The sequence below is a fragment of the Papaver somniferum genome, unplaced genomic scaffold, assembly GCF_003573695.1.
Source record: "Papaver somniferum cultivar HN1 unplaced genomic scaffold, ASM357369v1 unplaced-scaffold_10, whole genome shotgun sequence".
NCBI classification, from domain to species: domain Eukaryota; kingdom Viridiplantae; phylum Streptophyta; class Magnoliopsida; order Ranunculales; family Papaveraceae; genus Papaver; species Papaver somniferum.
In genome coordinates, this window is record NW_020618825.1 from 10,714,848 (window position 1) to 10,724,809 (window position 9,962).

At 38.0% G+C, this 9,962-nt stretch overlaps 1 long non-coding RNA gene across 3 annotated transcripts; it reads right to left on the reverse strand.

The window, feature by feature from the left end:
* Window positions 1–7,106: 7,106 nt before the first annotated feature.
* On the reverse strand, window positions 7,107–9,092 carry LOC113325991. Of its 3 annotated transcripts, none has more exons than XR_003348221.1 (4): window positions 8,724–9,092; window positions 8,358–8,456; window positions 7,607–7,625; window positions 7,107–7,484 (listed from the first exon to the last, which is right to left on the reverse strand). It is a non-coding gene; the product is annotated as an uncharacterized LOC113325991 (long non-coding RNA). The 3 variants fall into 3 exon arrangements; XR_003348220.1 differs by having other exon boundaries at window positions 7,607–7,656; XR_003348219.1 differs by lacking the exon at window positions 7,607–7,625.
* Between the last annotated feature and the right edge of the window lie 870 nt (window positions 9,093–9,962).

Consider the following 9,962-nt stretch of genomic DNA (forward strand, 5'->3'; position numbering starts at 1 on the left):
TATGCAAGTGATGAATATCTTGAGCCGAACGTAGAATCCAATGACCAAGAAAAAGAAAATGAAGCTACAAGTAATCAGGTAGACAACATACATGGTGAAGATTGTGATTTTTCCATGCAAATGATGGATTTTGGTTGTTGTTTTTTTCACTTTTGCTGCACAGGGTCGGCAGGGTCGACGCTTGTCGATCATGCCGACCAAACACGCCGGCGTGGTTTGTATTTCAACAACGTGCCGAATTTTCATGAGCAGTATTCATGTCGGCAGGGTAGAAAATCTACACCATGCCGACTTTCAGTTTTACAGCACAGGAGCCGTTACTTGAAAATGCTTAAGCCGACATTTTCAAGTTTTCGAACCTTGCTGACTCTAGTCTGGTCGGCACTGTTAAATTTTTCTTACGTGCAGGTTGTTTGCAGTCGGCAGTGTTTTATATGTGGACCTTGCCGACCTTGGTAATACATATCAACTAACTTTTGATTTTTTTAGATTGTTGCATTGGTACCGATGACGGATCAGCCCCAAGCTCAGAAAATTAGGGGTCCTGATACTTCTGCACATTAAGTTAATGATTTGGAATGTGAGGATAAAAACGACGCGGTCAAATGGATTGTTGAGAAAGCAAACGAGAAGATGTGCGTTCTAGTGAAAAACACCCAACAAAAATCTACGCGGTTTGAAATGGTATGCGAGTGTTATGGGTCGCCGGACGAAAGTCACAAGAGAAAGGGTTATGTTTATGATAAGAAGACGACTAGGGTGTACAAGACGAAGTCAAAGAAGTGTGGATGCCAATTCAAGATTATTTTTTGGAGGAACAAAGAAACCGACAACGTGTGGATAATGAGTAGAGTTGATTTTGGTTGGCATAACCATAAAGATCCGGAAACTCTTGTTGGGTATTGTCAAGTTTCCAAGTTGAAACCGCACGAGTTAAAACAAGTAAGAACAAGTTGGGAAATTAAACCAAGCAAGCTCCTTATTAAGTTCAAGAGGGACGACCCACATAATCATTCTTCATTGTCTACAATTTATGCGGCCAAGGCAACTATTACAAGAATTGAATGGGATGGAAGAAAGGTGATGGAAGAATCACAATGGTTAATACACAAATACAACTACACGGTGAGACACCATGAGTCATCGGAGCGGAAGGTAGATCGTATTTTTCTTGCGCATCCCGATATGATTCAATTGGCGCGTTGCTTTTACCAAGTTTTGTTCATGGATTGTACTTATAAGACGAATAGGTACAACATGCCTTTGTTGAAAATTATTGGACAAACCTCGGATAAGCAGTCGTTCACAGCGGCATGGTGTTTTATGGATCGTGTGAAGGATGGTATCTATATTTGGGCATTGGAAACTTTGAAGCTTCTCTACCACGAAGACGAGACTCCCGGGGTTATAGTCACCGACAATGAGCAAGCAATAATGAACGCCGTGAGGATAGTCTTTCCCAATGCACAAAATTTCCTTTGCACTTGGTATATACAATGCAATCTTAGAAAGAATTGTAGAAGTCATATCCAAAAACCGAAGTCAAAGAAAGGAACTAAACGTGAAAAAGAGGAAGATGAACGTCTTAGCAAATTCACTAAAGAGGAGCGAGAGAAGGAGAAAGAGAAAGAGAAAGAATACGAAGAATGGAAAGAAAGTGAGATCGAGTTTGGGTTATTCATGAAAGCGTGGGATAAGGTGGTTTGGTCAATGAGTATTGCAAGATATGAGATAAACTTGAAGGACTTCGAGGAAGATTGGGGGACTAATTACCCCAAAGTAGTGGAATATTGCAAGAAACAATGGTTGAGGCCACACAAAGAGAGGTTTGTGTATGCTTTTACTTACGAATATAAACATTTCAAACTTGAATCCACGAGTATGGTAGAGCAAGCTCATGGGAGACTAAAAGGTCTACTTTTCACAAGTCAAAATGGGATTGTGACGGTGCAACATGCTATCCATGAGTACACTAATAATGATATCAACAAGATAAAAAAGCAATTCTAAGAAAGTAGCTTCCGAAAGTTGAGGGAGTTTACGTAGGATAATTGGATGCTTGTTGGTATACATTGCAACGTCTCGTATTGGACAATACGTTTTATGATGAAACATCTCGCTTTGTTTAAAAAGTATGACGACCCGAGCACTCCTTGTAAGTGTAGTATAATGAAGCTTATCAGACTTCCATGTAGTCATATGCTTGGTAGGTATAAAACTCTCATTCCTCTTGATGATATCGATCCTTATTGGAAGCAATTATCTTCCATACCGGCTCCAAGAGAAGATCCCGGTGAAGATTTTGGCGACATGGAACTTGGGAGAATAATCCTTGAAAAGTACCCCAAGTTGAATAGGTTGGAAAAACAAACTATGAAGCACAAGTTGATGCCGATTGTTTACCTTTTTATGGAAGAACTTCAAGAAACGGCGAAACAAGATCCTAACGGTAGACCACCTACCACAAAGACGAGGGCGGAAGAAAGGGAACAAATTAAAGAGTATTTGAGTAGAAAGTGCGATCAATCCGAAAGGGAACAAATTAAAGAGTATTTGAGTACAAAGTGCAATCAATCCGAAAGGGAACAAATTAAATAGCATTTGAGTACAAAGTGCGATCCATCCGGACATGAGTATACCTAGGCGCAATACAAAGAGGAGCCGGCTAAAAAGAAAAGGGGTCAGCCGAGCAAAGAAAAAACTACACCAACGGTTTCAAACTTGAATCCAAATGAAACTCCACCTCTTGATATTCAAGCAAGTGTGCAATTTGTTGGAAAGAAAGGGGGTCGGCCAATGAAGGATTCGTCTACACCAACGGTCTCAAACTTGAATCCAAATGGCACTCTACCTCTTGAGAGTCAAGCAAGCCAAGGAGATGTTACAAAGAAAAGAGGTCGTACAAGGAAGGTAGTACAACCGGTGTTGCAAGAGTATCGCGCACAACTCCCTCCATCACTAACTTTTTCACCATCACTAGATTTTTCACCATCACTAGCTTTTTCACCAGCATCAGCTTTTGTTTTTCCCTTATCTGGACCTGTGTAGTCACCGGCATCATTGTAATAGGGGTTCACTCCAGAAAAGTCACATGTCATGTAAAAATTTCTTGGATCAACCTCCTATTCTTCCTCCTCTGATGATGTGCATTCTTCATAGTTGAGGGGATTGCTAGGACTGTTCATAAAACTTAGGAATTCTTCAGGATCTTTCTTACCCATCAGAAGTAACTTTCTTACAGGGCAATTCTCTTTAGTTTAATCTTTAGGATCTTCTACATTGGGATAAATTCCGTAAATAAATTCTAATAGCTCTTCTACAGTTACCATACAAGGGGTATCTTCTATTTTTTCCTCTGGGAACCTAAACAATACACAAATAAGAGATATGAAAATTCTAAACATTGCAACATGGTTCTGGTAATACAGCCGGCAGGGTCGAAAATATGTACATTTCCGACCAATACGTGGTCGGCATGGTTATAACCATTCACCAAGTCGACCAAAACACAGCCGGTAGGGTCTTATTCAAGAAAGATACCGGCCATAACTAATGAAAATCAAGTTTCTGTGACCTAAAATCGGCATGTTCCAAGTATAAGACAATGCCGGATAGATGTAAGTCGGCATGGTTTGTTAATATACCATGCCGACCCTGGTTATTATCTAACAGTGGCCATGGCTACTATGAAAAGTCGGCAGGTTATTCATCCTAATACCATGCCGGCTTTTACAAAATAACAATCGTCAACATGGTTGTAAATTATCGACCTTGCCGGCCAAAAACCCTGAAAATCATAATTCTCGATTTCTAACCTAATATAACAATCATATAACACATCATAATATTGGGTTGAGTTTAGAAATCACTTACAGTCTTATTTTCATCGGCGGAGGGTTGTTTTCAACATTCTCAGGGATTGAACTTTTGGGTTTAGTAGTTCCATCTTTTCCCTTACATTTTTTCTCTGATTTGGATCATTTGATACTTCCTGTTGAATCTGTGTTATCTGTTGATCGTTCGGAATCAACCATTTTTCAGGAAAATCAAAATTTTCAATTTCCAGAGATTTTTCTTACGAGTTTGATGGAAGATGGGATGAACATTAAGAGAAGATTAACGGTTTGTTTAAATTTTTAATTTTAGGATTATTATATTAAGTAATAGGGTTAATTAGTTCAAGGGTAAAGCCTCCCCTTAGTAAGGCACTATGTCCACATAAATCTGGATATACCTCAATTAGTTTGGTACACCTCAATCTCGCCGGGCATAAAATGGTTTGGTCACTTGGATGCCTCTTTGTTTGTCAAAGTACATTGTTGAAATGAGACTTGTAGGCAACTATTTGGAAGAAAAAAGTAAGTCACCTTTTTGGGTTCTTCTTTGCCTGTCCATGAAAAAAATAGTACACAGTATCCACTATCCATCTACACCCCACTACTGATATTGTGTATGTCAGATATCATTTCTAATGTTATGATTCTTATTCCTTTTTAGTGAGCAACGGACGGACGGTTGCGGATTAGGGGTCACCCGCAACCAAACCGTCAAAGTTGCGGATTTGGAAATTCAAACCGTGACCGGCCCAATCATCCGCGGATTTGCCCTTTGCGGATCAGCGGATTTTGCGGGCCGGTTGCGGATTAACCGCGGATTTGATCACAAGAATCATCAAAAAAAACTAAGTGTAGAAATTAGAAAGTTACAAACTAGAGTGCAGACGTTTTTTTAACACAAAAGAGTTATAATTCAGTAATTCAAAAGCAACAATAGACATAAGATAGTTAACAGCTAACACAAAAGAGTAGTAATTCAAATGCAACAAGTCTGGTGCCAAGCCATATGAATCTCTGATGCCAAAAACTGAAAAAGAGACCTTGGATTCAATCCGTGATAGATATGTCTGGAATTTCCTGCAAGATTTCTGCCGCATCTGTAAATTGAGAAGTTATAGATAATCAGTAAACACTATAAGGCAGATATAAGGCAGCAATAAACAAGAAGAAACAAAAACCAATCAGCATTGGTTAGTAAAGACCATTTAAAAGGGCTGATCACAACTAGACCGCAGACCCAATCGACATTGAGGAACAACAAGCCAGAGTTTTAAGATTGATTATGATTAATCAAATTCCAAGGAGACTAATAGAAAGTTATGCACGCAGACCCTATAATGAACTGATCAGGTCACATTTGCACACAAAAAGTTATGCCCCATAGGTCCCAAAGTTGTAGCATCACATCAAAATATAGCAAGGTTTGACAAATCAACTTAATTAGTGCAAGGCTGATCACAAAGAGAAAGATGCAAAAACAAAGGAAGCAAGGTTTGAGATTTACCTAAGTCAATTTTTTCAACCGCTTCTATCAGCTCCTCGAGATTGATTGGTTTATCTAGAAGCCAATTTTGAGCACAGATCAGTGCTTGGACTGTTTTTGGCAGCATGGAACTTCGAAACTCATTAAGAACACGACCACTCGTGGAGAAAGCTGATTCTGAAGCTACTGTTGATACTTGCATAGCAAGCACGTCTCGAGCTATCATGGACAAGATCTTATACTTGGAAGAGTTAACCTTCCACCAATTCAGAATATCGAATTGTTGATTAAAATCCTCTCTTTTCTCTGAGAAATACATATCCAGCTCTGTTTTCCCCTCCACTGTTTCTTGATGTTTTTCAGACTCAACAAATCTGTTGATCGGATTCTGAGGTTCTAGTGAACGAGAAGTCTGTACTGAAGTTGTTGATCTTGAATCCGTATCATCCCCTTTATATATCAGTGCATACTCCTCAAACATATTTGTTAAAATAAGTTTCACTGCAGTCATCATCTCATGGACCTCGTGGTCAACTGTAACATGATTCTCTTTCAGTAACTCTGTCAAAGCAAATCTAAGATAGGCTTCCTTGCGTCGTGGGTCAAGCAACACAGCAATGTATAACATTTTGTTGATTTTATCCACTGCCCAATACTTTTCATATTTAAGAACCATCCAGTCAGCCATGTCAGACAATAACACGTTACCATTCTTAACCCATTCTTGCAGTACGTCATTAATACAAATTACTTCGTCGAGGAATAAATTAGACGTGACATAAGTTGATCCAGAAAATTTCAATGTAGCATCATAGAAAGTTTTTAGCAATCTAACAAATGCACGAGCTGTTTCCTAATCAGAAGCAACGGGCCATACCTTAGGAACTGCTGGTACTGCTGGTACGTTTGTTTTACCTCTTGTTGGTGGTCGAGGGGGATTAAGAAATTTATCCGCATACCCTAATTCTTCAAATTGGTAGAAGGCCTCCTCATATTTTTCAGCTGCACTCAACATATGGTAAGTAGAATTCCATCTAGTCTCGCAATCCAAGCTAAGAAATTTGGTGATGTTAATCTTCCGTTGTTCAGCGCATTCCTTAAACTTATTCAATCTTTCTGCTGATCCTCTAACGAACTTAACGGCCTCGCGTATCCTAGAAATAGATTCATTATACAAATCCATACCGTCTTTAACCACTAAGGCAAGGATATGTGCTGCACATCTAAGATGCATGTGCTCTCCTCCCAAAATTGCAGCCTTCCAACCCACAACTCTCTTGGACAAATAAGAAACTGCTTCATTGTTAGAACTAATATTATCAACTGTCAAAGTGAATACCCTTTCAATCCCCCACTGTAAAAGACAAGATGCAACTGTTTTACCTAATTCCAGACCAGTATGATCCGTAACTGGACAGAAATTCAATATCTTCTTCTTTAACACCCATTTCTCATCAATATAATGACCTGTCAACACCATGTAGCTCATGTTTGTAACTGAAGTCCACGTATCAGTGGTGAGACATAACCTTCTACCATACTTTTTAAATTCATCTTTCAATTTGTGGTACTCACTTAAATACATCTTCATGCAGTCTTTAGCTTCAGTAAAACGAGAAGGAACATCAAACCTAGGTTCTAGTTGATGACAAAATTCTAAGAAGCCTTCACGTTGTACAAACATAAAAGGTAATTCATCTTTGATGATCATTCTGGTGAGGGCTGCTCTGCATGCATCTTGGTCAAACGAGTGATTCATAACGGAACGAGTCTCACCATTATCACTTACTTGAAAGGCTAACTGTTGTTGTCCAGGTGGAGTGTAGTTAGGACACCTTCTTTGCTTTATATGGTTGTTCATGTTTGTTGTTCCATGAGAGTTAGAACCCCCTATATCGTCTTTACCCCATGAAAACTTCCTTTTACAATGCTTGCACTGAACTTTAGGTGGCTTAAGATCAAGGCGCTTATCAAAATGTTGCCAGCAGTCTGATTGCTTCTTTCCAGAAGCTTTCGGAGGCTTTGAAACTTCAACCAGAGATGATGGTGTAGCTGTAGATATGCTCTCGACGGTTGCCGGGTTAACTGTAGCCATGCTCTCATCAGGATCGTCAACAGGAATAGAAGGTCCCTTAGTACTTGAAGCCATCTGCTCTCAGATTCTCCTGTTCATACCCATTGACAGTAGATATTGAAAAATAAGATTGACAGAATCAATGATGCAATGATCTATAAACTAAAAGAGTTAAAATCAACTCAAATAAGAAGGCTCACTTTTGGGATATACCTTACCAAGGGAATGCTTTCTACTCGCAACAATATGGATTAGTCAGATTGCTATTTGAAAAGGGACAAAAAAAAAGAGTAAAAATTGCGAAAGTTATCATACAGGCATGCAACTACAGTATGCAGGCACAAAAGCTCATCATTAATAAATTTGCATAAGCTGACCAATAATATGAGTTATCGATGAGTGAAGCGGTAGATCTAACCGAAACTCTCTAATGTTGGATACAATGCTAGACATGAATATAATTAGCCGAGATGTTAGGAAACCAAGTTTCAAATTCGACCCACATGCTATTCAAAAAATCTAATCTTATAATGAATACATATTAGTAGCCGCTATGTAATCATGCTACCGTTTGCAGGAACCTAATTTTGAAAACAATAACCATCTAATAAAAATGATGTACACACTGTACCCACATATGTAATACTATAAGTACTCTAAATCAGTTATCAGTATTCACATGATTTTCCATCTTATGTACATGATTCACATCTTAAATACTACAGGAAATTGCGGATACACTAAAGCTAAATGACTCCACCAGCAATTTTTCTTTATAAGACTATTCTTCCATATTTATTAGTAAGGTATACTATTTGATAACATTTTACACAGAAGTTGTACTACTAAGCTACATACATATATGGCTACAAAGACTTGCAACATGCATAGGAGGAAAAAAATCAGTATTACAAAATGCAAATAAGAAGATATGTTACAGAATGCAGAGATAGCAACATCATACCCAAACAATTGTAGCACTGATAATACAAGCTTCACCACCTACCCAAGGATTTTAAATACTGTTCTCCTGAAGATTCTTCTCTCCAATCCGTGGATCTACCTTGTTTCATAAATAACATACATGAATTAGACAATCCACACCCACAACTGGTTAATTTTCAGCACTGATAATGGTCTTTACCGACCAAATCACCCAAAATCTCTAAACTGGAAGAAAAAACTAATTTAAGAAAACCCTAAATCAAACATACTCAAAATTATTTTGACATCTAAGAAAATTCCAAACCAATTAAAACGAAATCAACATCACTAGAACATATAATAATCATTGAAAGTCAAAAGAAATGAAAATGAGAGAACTACTTACAGTTACTGATGCTGATGCTGCTCAGAGAAGAAGAATGAATGAGAGAACTAATTTACTGTGATGAGAAGAAGATGAATCGAAGGATATTTACTGTGAATCTGTGATGAGAAGAAGATGAATGAGAGAACTAATTTACTCAGAGAAGAAGAAGAATCGAAGGTCTCTTCCTCTGAGACTATTAGGTCTCTTTTCCTCTCGAAAAAAACTGATGCTATTAGGTTTCACCGAAAGCTAAAGATGTTTATATATCAAACTCCAACTTCCCATATTGTCCTTAATACATTTACTAAATTCCCTATATGTCCTACGGTGCGGGTAATCCGCGGTTATCAAATCCCAACCGCAACCGTAACCGCACCGCGTGCGGATTTGAGAATGCACCCGTGTCCGGTCCATAACTCTTGCGGATTGGTTTTCACCCGCAATTTTGCGGACGGATACGGGTCAAATCCGCGGTTCCGGTTTTTATGCTCACCCCTAATTTAATCCATGATTCAAGGTTTTTAAAGCAGTGCTTGGTACGTAAAATCACAGCCCATAACACTATCACTAGGAACCATTTTTTGGGACCATGATTTTTTTGTGGGTACCATGATTCTATTTTAGGCAAAACATTATAAGTAATCCTAAGTCATCCCTTATCTAAATGTTTTTCTTAATACCAAACTTACCCTCCTTAATTAAATGCGTTAATTTAATGATTAATTAGTTATTAGTTAATGATTAGTGATTAGTAATGATTAGTTACCATTAAGAAGTTCTATTACAAAACATTGAAATTTTTCTTTGCGAGAAATTTTAAATATTTTGCCGATTAAATTCGGTTACCCAAATTTATGACCAAAAATGAACTTAATGATTAGTGATTAGTATGATTAGTAATGATTGGTATGATTAGTAATGATTAGTTACCAGTAAGAAGTTCAATTACAAAAAATTGAAATTTTTCCTTGCGATCAAACCGAACTATATATTTGATGTAACCATTAAATAGTTCGGTTACAAAAAAATTTAAAACTTTTTTCGATCAAATTTTTTGCGACGTAACCGAACTAAAGTTCGGTTGGGAAATGTTTTTTGCGACGTAACCGAACAGTTAGGAAATATTTGTTGCGACTTTTTCGGTTAGGAATTTTTTTTTGCCACGTAACCGAACAATATGTTTTCTGTGACGTGACCCAACTGACCAGTTCAGTCGGGAAATGTGTTTTGTGAAGTAACTGAACTGACCAGTTCGGT